The sequence below is a fragment of the Ornithodoros turicata genome, chromosome 9, assembly GCF_037126465.1.
Source record: "Ornithodoros turicata isolate Travis chromosome 9, ASM3712646v1, whole genome shotgun sequence".
Classification (NCBI taxonomy): Eukaryota; Metazoa; Arthropoda; class Arachnida; order Ixodida; family Argasidae; genus Ornithodoros; species Ornithodoros turicata.
In genome coordinates, this window is record NC_088209.1 from 31,121,319 (window position 1) to 31,139,214 (window position 17,896).

General features: G+C 46.6%; 1 protein-coding gene across 4 annotated transcripts in view; it reads left to right on the forward strand.

Moving 5' to 3' along the window:
• Positions 1-17,896, forward strand: part of LOC135368616 (methylcytosine dioxygenase TET-like) — a 103,346-nt gene that overhangs the window by 19,601 nt on the left and 65,849 nt on the right. Inside the window, exon 1 of one of the 4 annotated variants that reach the window (XM_064602012.1) lies at positions 8,105-8,427. The exons of the other annotated variants lie outside the window; for them this stretch is intronic. The gene's annotated coding sequence lies outside the window, so the exon portion shown is untranslated. Of the gene's footprint in view, positions 1-8,104; positions 8,428-17,896 lie in introns of those variants that run through there. 4 annotated transcript variants of the gene reach the window in all.

Genomic DNA, 17,896 nt, shown 5'->3' on the forward strand with positions numbered 1-17,896 from the left:
GTACGAGATTACTTCGCTTTGACTAAGCGAACATGACTGCTCGAAGTCTGACAAAAAAAAAAGTTGCCACGCAATAAAGTAGGTGAGAGCCTAACACGCGCGCAAACAAACGAAAAAGAGTGATTCCATAGAGGTCAGCCTGATCAAACCTCGCGACATAATCGACGGGGTAAGTGGCTAATGCGGTATGCCGAACGCCAACAATACCACAAAATCTTGTCGAATATTTGCGAGTACGTTTCACTTAGCCAGCGCCATAGTATCAAGTCATAGAAACTGCTGGAAGAAGCTCGCGTGAGAACCTTTCGCCGACCACGGGAGAAAATTCATTACAGAGGAACAGCCGAAGTGGAGAGACAACTCAACACAATTCAAAGAGACCTTGGTCGGAGAGGTATCTCTTCCGTCAGGTCCCGAAATTAAAGGGCGCCTTTAATTTAGCCCCTGTACAGCGAAAGAGTTCGGAAGAGCCCGAACAAGGAATAAAGACGCGTTGGAGCGGTACATAGCAGCAGCAGCAAGCAGCACTGCGAGGAACTGAGCAAGATCGCTGAGGAAAGAGAGTTTGAAATGAGCTCGCCACTTCTTTCGAGCAAGTCGAGCGTGATATTCGGACGAAAGGCTGGCGCTCTAATTACCACTCCTTTCAGTGCCGAAGAGCGCGGATCTCAGGAATCTGGATCCGAATCTTCCTGTGGTGACGGCGAATGAATGCGGCGCGGCGGGATGTGCTTAGGCAGACAGGAAGTTAAGATTGAGATAAAAGGGAAAAAGTCGCATCAGCAGGACCAACTTTCCTACAAAAGGAGAACCGGCGAGGCGCCTAGTTGGATGGAAAAGCGGACGGTAAATTAAATTCCGCTAGGGGTCGCCGAGGTAGTCGAAAGGAAGAAGTCGGCATGGGCGCTGGTGCTCGTCTCGGGGTATGGTATGGACATTTGGAGACACAACAGACGCTAAACTGTTAAAATAGAACTTCACCACATAGCACGCTCCTAGCCAATCACCATTCCGAATGATATGATTCTGTGTCATGATTCGTTCAAAACAGGGGGAGGTGCCTATCTGGGACATGCATAACGTGCCCCAGATAGGCGCCTCCTCCCATTTTTTGAGCAGATAAGGACACAGAATGATATCATTCGGAATGATGGTTGGCTAGGAGCGTGCTATGTGGTGAAGGTCTGTTTTAACACTGTAGGGGCGTTCATCTGCGGTAAACACTTTGCTGGTGTGGCTATGTGACTGCGTTTATTCAGCCATCGATGTACATAACTTATGCAAGCCATTCATTATATTAATATGTACGATAGCCACATACGTGGGCGCCGTCACGCCGACCCCCCCCCCCCCTCCCCCCGTGGCTTTCAGAAACGTAGGGCTTCTGAGCCAAGACGATGTTCAGTTGCGGGCACAGTTGACAGCAACGCCACCCCAAACATTCTGCCCTGCCTCTCCCCCCCCCCCCCCGGAAAAATATCCTGCCGGTGCCCATGGCCATATATTTTGTGTAAATAGTGCTTAGGAACATTTCGCCCTCATGTGACCAAGTTGTGTTTAGTGCCAAAATAACATTCCGGATTATGGTGCGCCGCCATCGCCATCTCCACCACCGAAAATGGTTGAATGTAATTTGCGGGTGGTGAGGGAGGAAGATCTGCGTTTCTTTCTTTCTTGTTTGTTCTTTCTTTCTTTTTTTCTTTTTTTAGGCCACTTACGTTGCTGTGGTTCCGATACTTGTTGAGGGACTTATTTTCGCATCAGATTTCTAATACTTCTCTACCAATTACACAACTCTCTCTTCGAGTCTTACCGCCGTATTCCCGTTCAGCCCTCAAGTATGGTCCGCTTCAATAGCCTTGGCAGCGCTTCATGCACGCGCAGCGAGCGCGAGTTCAATGCAATGCCAAGACTACCGATAGAGCCCCTCGAAGCTCGAGGGATCCCTCAGGGCAGAGCCAGCCCTGCGGTAAGTCTCAGGTTTTGCGCAGCGAGCCGTCTATAGGGAGGCCAGATGATATCACCGCGCAGCGGTATAAAAGTCACACTATGAGTCCCAGTTCCAACTGTAAAGGAGACCAGTATCCCATACGTAGCAGTGGCAGCAACAGGAGTATAAAATTAGCATATAAGATGATGGAACAACGTCTCTGCGTTGCCTCCTATATACTGCTTCGACACAGGGAGGACGCATTGTGCGCTGGCAACACTGTGTCAACGTACCAATTACGTAATTTTTTTTTAAATACATTTCTTGCCGTTCCATCATGTCAAAGCTTCAGGACGAAGTATACCGTCACACCTATATTTCCATGAAAGACCCGTCTAAAAAGTGAAAATCACATACTGTAAACAGTGCCGTATATATTTGAGCTGTACTCTCTTCCTGAAAGAAGCCACCAGAGATTGATATGCAAATTTGGTGGAAATACGCGCCACCGATGGGGGCACTTGGCACCAATCGGGCTGCAACACACAATGGTATGTAGGGACATATATATCGCTTCCCTTTTTTCCTCCACTGCCGTTAACAATGGCGGATCACAGAGGCGTGCCGACCCATAATGCAAGAGGCCTCTTTCTTCTGAAACGCTAGAACTATATCGTCTTATCGAAAGCAAACGAAGCGTGGCTGGCAGAGCAACTTAAAAAAAAAAAAAGAAAGAAAGGATCTTTGATTATTGTGGAAGAGGGACTATATGCAGAGATTGCGAAATGGGAATCAGTCAAATTTCTTCTAATCCCGCGGGTAAATGGCATGGAGAGGAGTATGGTGCGTCGTTGAGTGTTCTTTCCAGGCGGCTGTCAGATATTATGACACAATCTTTTTGTATCTTCGATACGCATTGCGTTGTTGGTCCTCGCATGAAAGAAGGTGAAATGAGAGAGAGAGAGAGAGAGAGAGAGAAAAAAAAGGAAAGGAACGTTAGCAGTAACAAAGCAGTAACAAACAACTTGACACAAACAAGTGAAAAATAAAATAAAAATCGAATCGCTTTGCAGTCGAATGAATTGAGTCGGAGGGCTGCCGACTAGCACTAGAAGGCAAGAGAAAAAGCCAGCAATATGTAATAAATGCTGTGGCTACATATAAACCTATTTAAACCACGACACGGAGTCGTTGACTTTTACCCTGAGAGAAGAGGAGCTTACACCAGAACGTCGATGACGATGAGTGTGCTTTTGTAGCTTGTGATTCGTTTTTAATTCTGAGAACCAGCCATTACCTCGGCTGATTTAATAAAATGAAAAAGGTTTAAAACTTGGGCTGGTTCGTGATTCATAGTTAAAAACGTTAAACGGGGGACCACTTATTAACATGTGTGGGATGTCAGGCAGAATTCCAAAAAACAAAAAAAAATTGTTTGGGTGTAAAAAACAAGGTAGCCTTCTCTTTCGAGAGGCGCATAGATAAATTGAAAGGCAGGTAGTAACCGCATCAGTAACCCCTCTATTTATCTTTCCCAAAAATATCAGCATTCATGTCGACCACTTAATGATAACGGTTGTGTGTGCAAGAGATAGTGGTGTAAACAGGAAGTCCGACACGAGGGGAAATGAAGGGGGAGAGGTGGGCTCTTATGTATTTAAGGCCTCGTTTCGCGAAATAAAAATTCTTTGGTTGGCAGTTCAGTGCGGTGTCTTCGTCTTCTTCTTCCTTTTTTTTTTTTTTTTTTTTTGTTTTGTGTGTGTGTTCCGTCCTCGTCTTTCCCTGCAATGAGGGTTTTTAACTATGATTTAATAAATTACTATCGCTTTAGTTCCTTTCATATAACTTCCGTCTCCGACTCCCTTATTCATTAGTGTCTGTTTTTATACTGTTTTATACTGTTTATACTACATGGTACACGTACAGACAAGAAGAATGCTCAAGCACGGCTCTCGTGCGATTAGCAAGAAATTCCTAACAAATCTGCCGGTATACACATAGCCGGTATATACTGCATACTAGGACCCACGGCTGCTCTTGTATTGTGTCTGGTCTCATGAGCTGAATTCTACTCTAGAACATACACGCCATATATGAGGAGTGGTATTCACTTAGGCAAGTCAATTCAATTCACCAGGCAATTCAATGAGGCAGCTCCACTACACAGCTCCGCCGGCCGACTGCTGAACAAATTCCGGACGGAAATGCAACCTTCATGGAGACAGAAACAAGATGGAGCAGTTTCGAAACTTTTAGAGTCAGTATACCCGAACCCATGCAGATACGTGATAAAAGAGAGAAGTCACTGAAAAGGTTAGCCAGCTGTAGGACTCGAACCCACATCCCCAGCGACTTCCAAGGGCGCATCATCTGATGAAACAAACCAACTACTCTCTCACTCATCCCCCTTTCACTCTTACATATTTGCTTACCCATACACACATTCATATGACAGGATCGACGCAAGCGGCAACTGTTGAACATGAGAAATTGATGTTCTGAGGCTGGTGGGGGGGGGGGGGGGGGGGACATACTATGTATTTGTCCTTTCTATGTGTTCCAGCCTCAGAACATCAATTTCTCATGTTCACCAGATACGTGTTCGTGTGAGGTGCTCTGTTCGAAGTCATCGCATTCTATAGAGTGTCAGACGTATACGTCAATGACGTGTCCCCCTTACCGATTCCAAGGTAGCGGGTTCGTACCCGTCGTTGTCACTTCCTGTCTAACCGATGTCATATCTGGATCTTCATTGACTTTCAGCCCTCCCCGCCCCACCTTCGAGTTTCATAATTTCAACGTCCCACATTTCAGGAATACATTGGCGCGTCCATGCCTTACAAGTTCACCTCGAAGCGCAATACGCCACTTCCTGAATACTACATGGGTTACATCGCGCAGCATATGTGGCCGCAGTATGTCGTCGTCATACTTCAGTTCTTTCACCAAGATGTTACTCTTTTCGCTTGATCTTAATATATCTCGCTCTGTTCATCGAAAGTGGTATTTTGTACAGCTATGCGAATATTCGAGTTTTTCGAATAACGAAGCAAATAATTGTGTATTCGATTCGAACTCCGAATCTAATATTGAATTAGGTATTCGAACTGAATCAGATTTTCTTGCAAACCTGAGTATATATTCGAATCGTTCCGAAGTTGCACACGTAAGGCTTGAAAACTGCGCAAGAGAAGAGTATATATCGCGCGTGTATGCTATAGATTCATATGTTTATATCCGTATTTTGTGTTCTATGCGTACTTCGTTCGGTCGTACACTTTTAAAACGGTCACTCCTAATAGAGGTAAAAAATTTATATGCGTTTGTACCTCTAAAAGTAAAAGGTGCACTCTTAAAACGGTCACATCTCATGTTACCTCTGACAACGGATAACTCCTGCTGTAGAGGTTACATAATCGGTAACGAGCTTAGACGACACTCTCTGGTGGCCAGAGATTAACAGGCAGCGTTATGATCACTTGCAGGAGTTACACGATCGCAATGCCCTCGATGTAACCCGTAAACGAACTGTTACTCGTAAACAGGTAACGCTTATGATGGTTCTGTGTGCACTGTGTCAGCGGAATACTTTCAAGTTTCTGCCGCGAGACGGAATAGTCACAATCTGTTTCATAAACCTCTGTGCACAAGCATTACCGCGTACACAGCGCAAAGAAAGAGCAGATTTGAGAATTAATTTCAGTGTATTTTCGGCATACTTTAGATCTTGACAGCGAAACACATCCGGGTGATTACGCGACGTTGTGCAGTGCATGCCGTGTCAATGATCGGTTATGCTAGTTAGAGGTTATCCTATACCATTTACTTTTAGAGGTAAAAACGCATATATTTGTTTTACCTCTATTAGAGGTGACCGTTTTAAGAGTCAACGAAGATTTGCTTCGTATTCGGTTGAGTTATGTAACGCTTCGTGGTTGCTCCGTCTATGTATCTATTGGTTTTGTTTTAAAAATATCAATTCGCACACACTCAAGGGTGGAGCAGTTATACCTCTCAGGAGGTAATATTTGTCGCGTATGTTGTGCCTAAAAGGTTGCAAAGTTCTACCTGCTACCTCACCCTCTGCCACAAATGGTAGGGTTACCACTTCTGATTCGGTGAGCGAGGGGGGCGTACTCACTTTTACACCCTTCATCAGACACTGTGTTGACCTAGGTGGTAACTATAGAAGTTACCACCTTTTCACAGCCTTTTTTCTGAGAGTGCAGGCCTAAGTATTTTTGCGTGGGTTTGGTTTGTTAGAAGTCTATAGAAGTCCCACTACAGAACCAACTAAGATGTAACCTAATCTCCTGTCTTCCGCCTACGTTACGTAAGGAAAGAATACACGAAAGGGTTGGCTGGCAGCAAGACGTACTTCTTTTTATTAGCTGGCGGATGCGGGCAAGGAGACGGTAACGGTATTCCCCGCAGAAAATAAATAAATGTTGTCGTAGAATACCCTCGCGCGAGTGGGGGCAGCGCGTGCTCCTGACGGGGACTCTCGGGGAGGAAAATTGGTCTTTTTCTCACCTGTCAGTGCCCTTAGCACGTTCCCCCCACCGCTCACACAACCACGTTTGCGGTTAGCGGCGAAGGGCGAGGTCCCATCCCATTGGCCACACGACACAGTTGGCAACCTGTTGTCTCTCGTGTAACCACTTTGTGTGAGGGGCCTTACTATTGTTCCGTTGAGTATTAGCGCAGTTTTGGATTCCTCGTCAGATGTTCTTATAGTGTGGTCGGTAGGCTTCTTGGAACACCTGGTAATGGAACCCTTGGGACCCATATGCCTTGGGGCCGTGGAAATTTGAACCCTAACCGAATGAACCGAGAAGAACCACGAACGAAATCCACCGAAATCCGAAAACCTATCCGCCCTGTACGATATGTGCTATGTAATATGCTGGACATATAGGATCTAACGTATGAAGCAAATGAAAGCTGTAATCGTATCTAGCACAATCTCGGTCCTGCAACTCCACGTTGAAAAACGTAACGCGTGAAATCTCATGTAAGACACGGTATTGGCACACATGAACGCGTGTGGTATACGGCTACGGAGGTCATAGCATTCTTCGTGTCAGGTCTATACACGACAAGCAGACAAGGACGTATTTAGGCATTTGATAATCATTATGACTTTGAAAGACGTCCACAGCTTCACCTGACTGAAGCAACCTCGAATTAGGCTCTCCCATATTATCATTAGGCTCTCACAAGGCTAAGCATTCTGCACGCGTCGATGTGTCAAGGGGCATGCGAGACAGGGGCTAAGCTTCAGGACTTGTTAACGGATTAACCGTTTTGCACAATCGCATGAACACACCTGCTCGCAACAGACTCTGAAACCTGAAAAGCTGTAACGACCCCGAACTTGACCTTGAGAGCGCAGACTCCGTTCAGAAATGCTTCGCTCGAGATGGCCCCGCTGTTGAACTTTTCTTGGCTAGAGGCAAGCTATTTTGAGATTTTCGTTTTCTTTTTTTTTTTTTTCGTTGCATGAAATGATGGCACTAAGCAACGGCGTCCTAGTCCTAGCAACTAGTCCGCATTCACCGCGTTAAACAAGACAGCAGGAAAGAAACCTGTCATGCGATACTGGAATTTTCCGTTTCACGGCTTTGGTTAAGCGAATAACCCCAGCTGCTGACCTCTACAAACTGAAACAGCACGACGAAAGGAGCCATTCAGAAGGATATGCCAACAATGCCGTTTCCAGACGTGCATACAGAACAAGAAAATAAGAAGAAGAAAAAAAAGCTGCAATCAGCAACAACGAGCGCGCAGGCAGCTTGCAGCTGCCGTTTCACTTTTTCCACTTTCCGGACAGCCCGAGATAATTTGGTATGTTTCCTCCCTCTCGCCGTTTTCTTGTTAGTCTCCGCTTCTCTCTCCCACCCACTTTCTCTCTACCATTACGTTTCATTCTTGCGTTCCGTTTGTGTTTTTCTTTTCGCTCTCGCTTCATCCAAGCTTTGGAGCGACAGTTGCCGAAAATAGAAACTGCTGGACCGTCCTCAAAATGGCGGCGGACGCCGCAAACAACAACAGGGAGCACACAAAACTCGAAGGTTGCGCCCCCTGACCGTAAGTTCCGCACCTTTGCAGCGGCACCTTCCTCCCCTTCGCCCACAAAAAGGAAGCGGTCCATACCTCCTTTCCCTTTATCCCAAATTACCCTCACCCTCAACTTGTGATCCTCCGTTTCGTGGTTGAGGGAACCTTCTTTTCGTCGAGGCGCGTGTGTGCGTACGCGGGCCACGCATTTTGACAGCAGGCGAAAAAAAGTTTTCGAGTGGACACTTTTGCAAGAACGTTTGGCAGACGGACTTTGTGGGATTTTGTGTTGTGTCATTACTTCGGTGCCGCGCGGTCAAAAGTGACAACAGTGCTAGGTTGTGCAGCGTGGAGGACCAGGTAGTTCAGGTTCGACGGCGTCCGCGAAACCATGGTGGGCGCAGGACAATTTTCTGGCGGATAACTCTGTGATGGAGGTGAGTCACTTGCAAGGGAATTAACGCAGGCCTGAGGATGAGGGCTTCGATTCGCGGGACGATATCTCTGTTGCAGAAGACTTTTGCGTTAGTGCTGTCACATGTGAAACGCATGACACAACGCTTACCCTAGTCGAAAGTGCCATTTCTTTTTGACGTTCGCATATTTTAGGGCCATATATGTCATGCACAGGATTAAAATCGCGAGCGTTTGGCAGATGTGACGGTGCATAAGTAGAAAAAGTTAGGATGTGCAACGCATTTTGTCAACTGCTGCGGTGAGTTAGACCTGCGCATCGGTCTATTTCTGCACAATGCTTGTTTTCGCCAGTGCGGTTCACGCTGCCTATACGCATGTGCGCTAGCATAGGTGTCATAACAATGTATGCATATTCGCGTAGATCAGCTTGCTACACAGTCATTCATCATCGTTCACCATCCTCTCCCCCTCAAGGAAAGGGATAGGGTGCCGCCTCAGCGACGAACATCCCACTACATTGTCATCACTTATTTGTTGTTGTTGTTGCTACACAGTCTGTCTGTTTTGACTGTGAATCACAAATTATGCGCATGAGACTTTGCCACCATTACTAGAATGAAATTCGAGGTAGCTCTGCCTCCAACTGCAGTGTCAGTCATGCAGTTGTAATGTTAGGCTTGACTTGCATGTCACCAGAGACGCCTACTTTGAACACTGGCTTATTCATCCTTATCTCGGACACACTTGGAACACACTATTCTTACTGGATGGATACACCGATCGTATACAGATGTGTGACAGCAGGGAGCTCCCTTTTGTTGCGATGTGTCTTGCAGGAATTTGTAAGCGTATGCAAGAGAGCCGAACACCATGCTTACTCTTTTCTTTGTGATCTAAGTCTTTCCCAGTGATGAGGACCTTAGTACAAGCTGTAGAACGATATCCTACCGCATGAACCAGCTATACGCATTTTATAACCTATACTTTCGCATCCGACGAGGTTAGGTTATACTTGTCAAAGAAATAAAGTATGGTGACGTTAGACCCGACACACTCAGAAGTAGCCATAATGCTGCATCTAAACCAAACTTCTCAAGAATATTTGGATTTCTTCGTTATCCTGTGAAAGAGGGAGTTGTTTAGTCTTGAGCTGGCACACGTGGACCCTTGACTTTTCTCGGAGAATCTTCGGGCAGGTGCACCAGCAGTAACATGCGTGGAGAGTAATACGGAGGCGCAGATGTTGGTTGTCCGACTTGGCAGCTTCAACGCTTTGGGGTCCATTGCCAAAATGTTGGCCCTGTCTTCGTTTATATATAGCGCCGCTTTCAGATGTGAAGGTCAGCAAAAGTCGACAGACGCGAAGACAGCGACGATATTGCAGACAAGATCGTCTGAATGCCGCACGTCACGATATACAAGATGGTCTTTTGGAATTCCTTTTATTTTTCTTCTTTCTTTTGTCGTTTGCTATCACGGCGGCATCCTTTTTTTTATGAGTGAAAAAGAGTGACTGAACTTGTTTCGCGATAAGGACGGCTACAGATTAATAGTACACAACGTTACTTGCAGCACATCTGTCGTGTTCATTTTCCGGTACATAATTTCTGTTCTAAAATCATCTCATTGTGAAATCCGCAGGATGAAATCGTGTTTCGCATTGGTTGCAACTGATCGTAAGAGATACAAGTCGGGAACATCCCCAAGCAGCACAATGTACTGAAAGTTGAACAAGAGATACGCAGATGACGCACCCCGAAAGTCACTGGAGAGGCGTGTTAGCTTAGCTCAATTGGTAGAGCCCTGGACCGGCAATCCAGGAGATGTGGGTTCGATCCCTACAGCTGGCTAACCTTTTCAGTGACTTTCATCTTTCATCATTACTGAAAGTTGAGTGCAATGGGGGTGTTATCAACACTCTTTAGTTTCACGAGTCTGTTCAAGGCCTTCCACCCCTATTGCACTCGACTTTCAGTACATTGTGCTGCCTGGGTCGATGCATGAGAATACTACGTTTTTGTGATGAGGACCACTGCCGGTGATTTAGTGAATACAGTTTTCATTCAGACCGTTCGCGAGCGGTTCCGCCGTTGCCCAATCAGAGGATCACCCGAGGTATACCGCACGCAAACGATTTGAACAAAAACTACTCACTACCAGTATAGGTTGAGCTGGTAATTCCGTATGACGGCAGCGATTCGAGCTGGTCTATGCTTTCAAGTTTGCGCAACCGTACCCGATTCATCTCTTCCTTTGCCTTACACCTGATTGCACGCATTTTGCTCTCACAATCGCATTCTTCTCTATTATCCTAGTCGTTAACGAAGACGAATGTTCGTTCTACGTGAATCCAGCGAGAAACCCTTTTGTAACCTAACAAACAGCACATACTGTAGCAGTACTGGAGCCTTCTTCCGTGGCTGTAGCCAGAAAAAGGAGACTAGGTCCTAACGAACCTGCATTCAGTAGTCTGCGCGATTGTCTCTGCGAGCAAATTCAATCGCTGTGCCGACCCGATCAGAATTTGGGGGAGACGGGAGGGGAACTCCGTTATCCTGCCTATTCAGCAGCATGCGAGAAGGCGCTCTTGGTCATTGGTATGCTGGGAGCGGTAGCGAGCACTACGTGCGAGGGTATATAGCGTACACTGGCCCTGACGGACCTCCGCCTTCCCGGAGTGAACTCCAGGGAGAGCCAAGAACGTGTGACGCATGTTAAACATGGACACAGGAACGTCTCCTGGTTCTTAGCGGAACTCGTGGTAGTGTGCCGAACGCACCTACAATATGTTTTTCGTGTCCTCGTCAAAGAAAATAATCCGCTTTCGCGTCTGCGCATGAAAATGGAATGTAGCTGTTTTCGGTGGACGGATGGACGGGTATACTGTGATTTTTCGCTTCGTAGCGGACAGTATAGCTTTCGCCGCCTAGCCTGTGTAACCTATGTGCGTTATCGCTGGTCTCAGGAAACGCCTCCCCATAGTGTGTGCAATTCAAATTTTACTGTCATACACAGTCACCGCGGTTTGTTCCTGCACAAGTTTCTCCTTACACCATCACACGTTCAGCTGACCTTCGGTGTTCTATACTAATTTGATACTATACCTTCGGCTCTGTCGTTGGGAAAAGTCAATGCATTCCTACGTATACCGCGCTGATGGCGGAAGGCCCTCACATTTTAACATAAAACGCTCCACAGCCAATTCTTCTTGCTTACCCCTATCAAACGTCTTATCTACGGTTCCTAAATATTTATCACGTGGGTCCACCTGATAATATGCGACGAGATTCATCTCCTTTACCGTTCTTTCACGGTACCTCGTCTCATTTACTTTCGGCGACATGGATCTCGCCGACTTTGCATATTATTGACTCAGAACCGTGCTGTTCTTCTTCTTCTTTACTGTAGCTTCCGGCCACGCTGCTCACCAGCTGTGTTTTGAGTACCCTCCTGGATGCTGCACATCATCTTACGCGTGCATCTGGTGCTGTCTCAAACATAGAACACTTTCTCCACTACATGTCCCTATATTCCCGTGTTCTGTTTGCGTTGTTCTGTTATTTTGCCCCGCTTCTCGTGCCTACAGATCAACAATGTAGACCTTATATCGCTTCAGGATGTGCACACATGCCCTCTACCGGTGCATTCAGAACGAATGACAGTGTCCTGCATTTTCTTCTTTGTACAACCCTGCCATTATACCGGCGTTGTTTCTCGTCCAGTGGATACATGCACCAGTGCAGCCACGTCTGCGTGACTGGCTCGACCTTGGAGCACGCTAATGCTCGCTTTGCGAGAGGTACATCATGTTAGGTGGGTGACACTGATAGGCCGGGCGAAGACGGCGAACGTTAAAACCTACATGCGATGCGCGCATCTTTTCGTGCATGGGAAGAAACGTTACAGGATGTAATGCGCTCGATACCTTTGTAATATTTGCTTCCGATTCGAATGAGATATCCGGACGAAATGATGAGTGTTATTACGTCGTTAAGAGAATCGTGTGCGAGAGAAAAGAAAAAGAGTTACGAGGGTAATTCGAGGAGGTGATCGAACAGGAGGCCTCCCGGTTGTAGCTGTGGTTGTTATTGCTTGAGTGGCAAGGCTGGGAAGTGGTGTAGAATATATCTACGTAAGACGAAAAGCAATGAAATGGTATATGCGTTGATATGTTTTATTTCGTAGCTCCCAGTTCTTCTTTCTGCGTGCAGCTTTGATTTTCACCGATTGAAATCTCCCTCTTCCTAATTTCCCTAATACCAGCTCCAGTGGCATAGTGGTTATGATGATCGCTTTCCACGACGAGACTGAGAGGTGAGGCGGGTTCGAATCCCGGCTTAGGTTTTTCCTGGGTTTTCCGGCAGTCATTCCAGGCGAATGTCGGCACAGTTCTCCCTGAACTCGTCCCAAGACGCATACTAACCCTTCTGTCCCCCTTTCCTTCCTGCTGTCCTCTCTCCATCTGTCCACATCTGTACGTCGCTCATAGCCACAGTTGCTTCGCGGCGCTTGCACTGAATTAAAAAAAAAACTAATATTTATCTCTTTTCTTCTCATTTTCCTTCTGTTACCCTCTAAGTCTCTCTAGTTAAAAGGACGCGCGCAAGAGTAGCTAATTCTTACCTTGTCTGAATTGCCGTTCCTGCTTCTTTTGGCAGTTATACGTAAACATATATACTGAGCTTTACGATGTTTACGAATTAAAAGCCAGCACGAAGTCGAACACGCCGACACCTGTCACTCATTACAATCTGCTGGACCGACAATTCGAAATAACCGCTAAGCAGTCACGATATCTAACAGGGTGGGTGGTGCTGTTTCTAACAGCCCTGGGGATCGTTTAACCCAAAATATTTGACCGTGCCTCACAATCAAGAGATTTCCACGCACGTTCTGAACATCTTTTTCAACTTTTTTTTATATTATTATTAGGTTTTCGCAAGAAATTATTCATGAGGAACGCGCGCACGTATCGCAAAAGCTGACAGTAAAGCCTCATAACTTTGAAGAGGGCGAAAGATAAGCGAATTTTCTGACACATATTTCTCGTCGCGAAGCGAACACGGCTCGGCTTGGACGTGCCATATCCGGGTTACAAGACGGTGGCGAAAAAGAAGGAAAGTAAAACGGCAACGGCAGAGCCAGCGGCGCGTGAACTATAACGGAAACACTTTCGCATAATTTGGGCAGGAAGCAGGGAAGATCCGTCTTACTGGACCCCGACCTTCCTTCTCCTCCTCCTTGTGGTTCTTCCGCCTTTTCCTCCACCAGTTCGCTTGATTAAGCGACAGAGAAAAATATGAGTCACGCGACTGAGGGATGCAACACAGTCAGTGCAGAGGGAAAGTTGTGGATGTGTGTACTGTTACGTTTACAAGCGTTCTTTCGATTATGTCCAGCGTAAAAAAAAAAAAGAAAGAAACTGTGGAATGTTTGGAAGATTTTCGTCCTTTGTTGTCCCCGTGGTCGTATGGAACACAGTCGCTTCTGCAGAGTGAAATGTGTCGTGGCACAGATTAGATTATATTAGAGGAGGAAAGGAAGGAAGAAGCGGAGTTGTTAGTCTGAAGAGGGGTCAGGACTGGCTACCTCAGTACCTGTATGTATGAACTTGTATGTATCTGTTGTCGTGGCATGCATGCATTGCGATTTCCTTTATCGCCCTTGTTGTTTAAATACAAATCCCCTTGTTGGATGCACACTTGTGCAGAGGTCTCGATAGACTCGTTCTCGTGCCCACGCATGTCCTGAAATGGCGTCAGGTATAAGCGAGATCATGTCGTCCCTCGTCCTGTAGTCATTCATGTGCAGAGTGAAGAAAACATCAGTCGATTTTTGTCTTCCAATCCAATCAAACCAATCTCTCCCAATCTGTGACGTCGCTGCGTCCTTTTGGTCGTGATGTGGGTGGCCTGTTCCCGTAGGTATTTGACCTGCAATCGCGTCTAATGCATGTAACCGATTGGAGCACAGCATCATATACTCGCCGCGACTGACCACTTTTACTGTCACTACACACAGTACTGTCACATAGCACGCGATAATATCGCTACAGTAGCACAGAGAAGTATATTTTGTAAACCTAGACAATTCTTGGCCGTGATATAAAATTTAGAGAGCGATTTACAAAGGTAACATGTGAGAAGTAGAACCTTGTCAACATTTCGCAGCACATTGCTCGGAATCTTTCATTGCCCTACACAACTTCCAAGACCGTCACCACGAAGTCGAACTCAACCGGAGCTGGAATCTAGGTGGAATCTACCGTGCTGGTTCTGTTACCGTGCCCGCGTGAGGTCCCCCGCTGTGACCTTGCCCAAGGCGGCTGCCATTGTGTGTCCAGTTGCAGCTGCAAAGCTGCTCGGCATACCTCCGTGCTAACTCGCTGTGCCACCCCCTGCGACCAATGGGCCGTCCAGTTGCCATGGGAACGTGTGAAGCAAGGTTTTCCCCTTTTGCCTGGTCTTCCTCAATGCTGACTACCATTTATTCATTTTGACGGCCTTTATGCGCCTCTATCGGTTGACGGGTGTCAATTAGCTTTCACGTTCCAAGTGAGAGCTTTCTGAATGCCTGTGTCCTGCCTTTTGAAAGGCTGCTCTCGGCTGTTTCTCAGATGAGGTGGCTCTTTCACGCGCTCGTGAATACGTTGCGAGAAGTTCCGTTAAAACTGTGGTTAGTAGGAAAGAAAAAAAAAGAGGGGGTGGAAGGAGACGCGCTCTTCGTTTCAATATGTCGCTCAGGGTGCGGTTTTTCACGTTACTTCGGTCTGACGAAACTCGAGCTTATTACTGCGCAGGCTATGGCGTCTACGGAATGGGCCACATCTCGGAACCAATCTTGAAAGGGCCAAGCTGTTTTTTCTGGCCGTTGTCGCGTAGACACAATATGGTCTCTCCCAGATGTGGCGCCAGTGTACCAGCATCTTTCCGTCATCAGCAGTGAACCACATGCAATCTGTCGTCGGAGTAACCGACATCTTGTCTCCTGCTACGTTCTTCCATCTTCCTTACTTTTTGGTGCCATCAATCCATCGAGTCGTTGCTGACATGTCAAAGTTCTGAAAACGTATCTCTAATGGAAAGAGATCTGCCAAGGATATTTACCCTGTAAACGAACTTGTGTTCTTCAGCATAGCATTCGTCCCCTCGTTTTTGGGTTCTTTTTCTTTTTTTTTACCGTGTAACACACATGTTGAAGGAACTTCCGCTAAACTTTTCGTTTTTTATGCCGGCCTTCTTTCAGATGCGCTGTGCAGAGTCAAATGCTTGAACGTCTCGTTCTGTTCTTCTGACAGAGCGCGTGATAACCCTCCATATGGCTTCAGTGCGGTTGTAGCTTACTCCTGTTGCTGTAGCTTTTTCTGTTTCCTGTTGAAGCACCGTTGTTATTATGGCTGTAAAGAGACGAGCTGTACTATATGTCAACGTTTTTAACCGCCTTTTCTTAAAGCGCTGTCGCAAGTCTTGTAGTTTGCTCATTCTGACGTGATGGATGTGTACAAATGAGGGAAGATAAGTAAAAACGGCTGGTCCACAGCAGAGCATACTATAAAAAAAAAGAGTAATTTTAGTTACTTTAGGGACTGTTAGTCAACCGTCAGTCCCTTTCTGGACTAATGGGGTTTATTCACATGACGTCATCCGTAGGAGACCGCCACTGTCGCTAGCAGGCAGATGTGCTCCCGTAGGCCGCCATATTGTACGTCCCATCCAAGCTGTCCCCCACATCGCACTCAACCATATATTTGGTGCTTCAAAGTTATTGTGCTGTGTGATTTGTAGCATATGCAAGTAATTTATATGCTTTCGTCATTAATAGTCATCCAAAAAGCTTATGGCAGGGAACGAATGCGGGAACATAACTTCGAGGGACATACAGTATGGCGGCGACGTGACGTCAGTGGATAAGCCCTATTGGACAAAGTTTAGGGACTATTTGCAGTGCTGGGGAGCAAATTATTTGAGGGTCAGGGACCGAGTTCGGGAGTAACTGCAGTCTAGGAGACCAGAAACTGCAATTACTCCTCAATTTACTCCTTTTTCCTCTCTCTCTTCTGAGAGTGTACGTTACGTATAATGTCGTGTCTTACAAACGCACTCTGCCGTCTGATAGTTCACAGCTGACAAACTATTGGACCTGGTTGTACCGCTGAAGCATGCACGAGAGACGTTCTCTCCAGTCCTGAGTTGAGTTGAGTTGAGCTGATAAGAAAAGAATGGAGAAATAGGCACTCATTACGAGAACCGGCTACTCCAGATCACTTAGAAAAGCCAAAATGGCTAACTACAATAAGAACAACGAGTGACAAAGACACTCAGTCAGTCACTCAAACACACTGTTCACACATGCTGTCACACACACCGTGTCCGCCAACTTGGAGTCCGCGCGAAATCGCACGAATGCCTGCATGACCAGTGCATTTGGCTACATTACTCATCTATCTACGCTGTCTGTCGCGTCATTTCCAAAAACGCCGTCGTTCATCAAAGCACAATGCCGGCCACATTTGGGGAAGATTGCGTCCGCCTCGTTCCGTCAGTCCCGTCCTTTCGAAAGGCGTATTCGGATTAAAAGGACAATCCATCTCTAATCGCACGAGCGAATTTGCGCGCCACGTATCCATCACGGCACAAATATGCATGCGGTGCTTCTGGGTAACAGGCTTTCGTTCCCTTTGACCACTCGGAAGCAGCACGGTTTTTCAATGCGTGCTTAATGGCCTGCCAGCGCACACACTTTCGCTTCTTCTTTTTTCTTCTCTCTTTTCATTGCCACGTGGCGCTTTGTGTTCACTTGGGCACCAGGTGAAGCATAACCAGCACGTTTCGGGTTTTCGCTGCAGCTGATCGTCGAACGTGGCCCGCTCTTTATTCTGAGCAGAAACTGTGACATTATTGGTGAGCACGTCATAGGGGGCCGCGGATTAACGGTCGTCGCGATATTTTTCTTGTGTTTTTGGAGGAGTGGAAGCACCAGGGCAGTAGATGACTCATGCGTTTCTGCTGCCGAACAGGTATTTCAGGAAGGTACTACACTTTAAGAAGTGAAATAGCGCGTCACTTGAGGAGCAATTACAGCTATAGTCTCCTAGAATGCAGTTACTGCGGTTTTTTTTTTTTACTCTACTGGCGCTGAAATTTACTCCAGAGCACTGTAAATGGTCCCTAAAACTTTCCACAAACGTCAGCGCGTTTAGTCCCGAAAGCGATTAATGGACATGTAGTGCGTCTATAGTACAACTTGGTACACAAGTTTACGGAACACCGGTATGTCGCATTTCTCCGTTGGGGCGACACCCTAGTAGCAAAAGTAGGAACGGACACGCATACTGAGAGATGAATAGAATATCCTGTCACGACACGTTTATTAGTCGACATCTTCCTAATAGCTAGCAGGGGGCTGCTTCGATGAAGAAATACGCCAGTCACGTGTTCCGTAAACATTTGTCCCAAGCTCTTCACCAAAAGGGCTAAGATCACTCTCTCT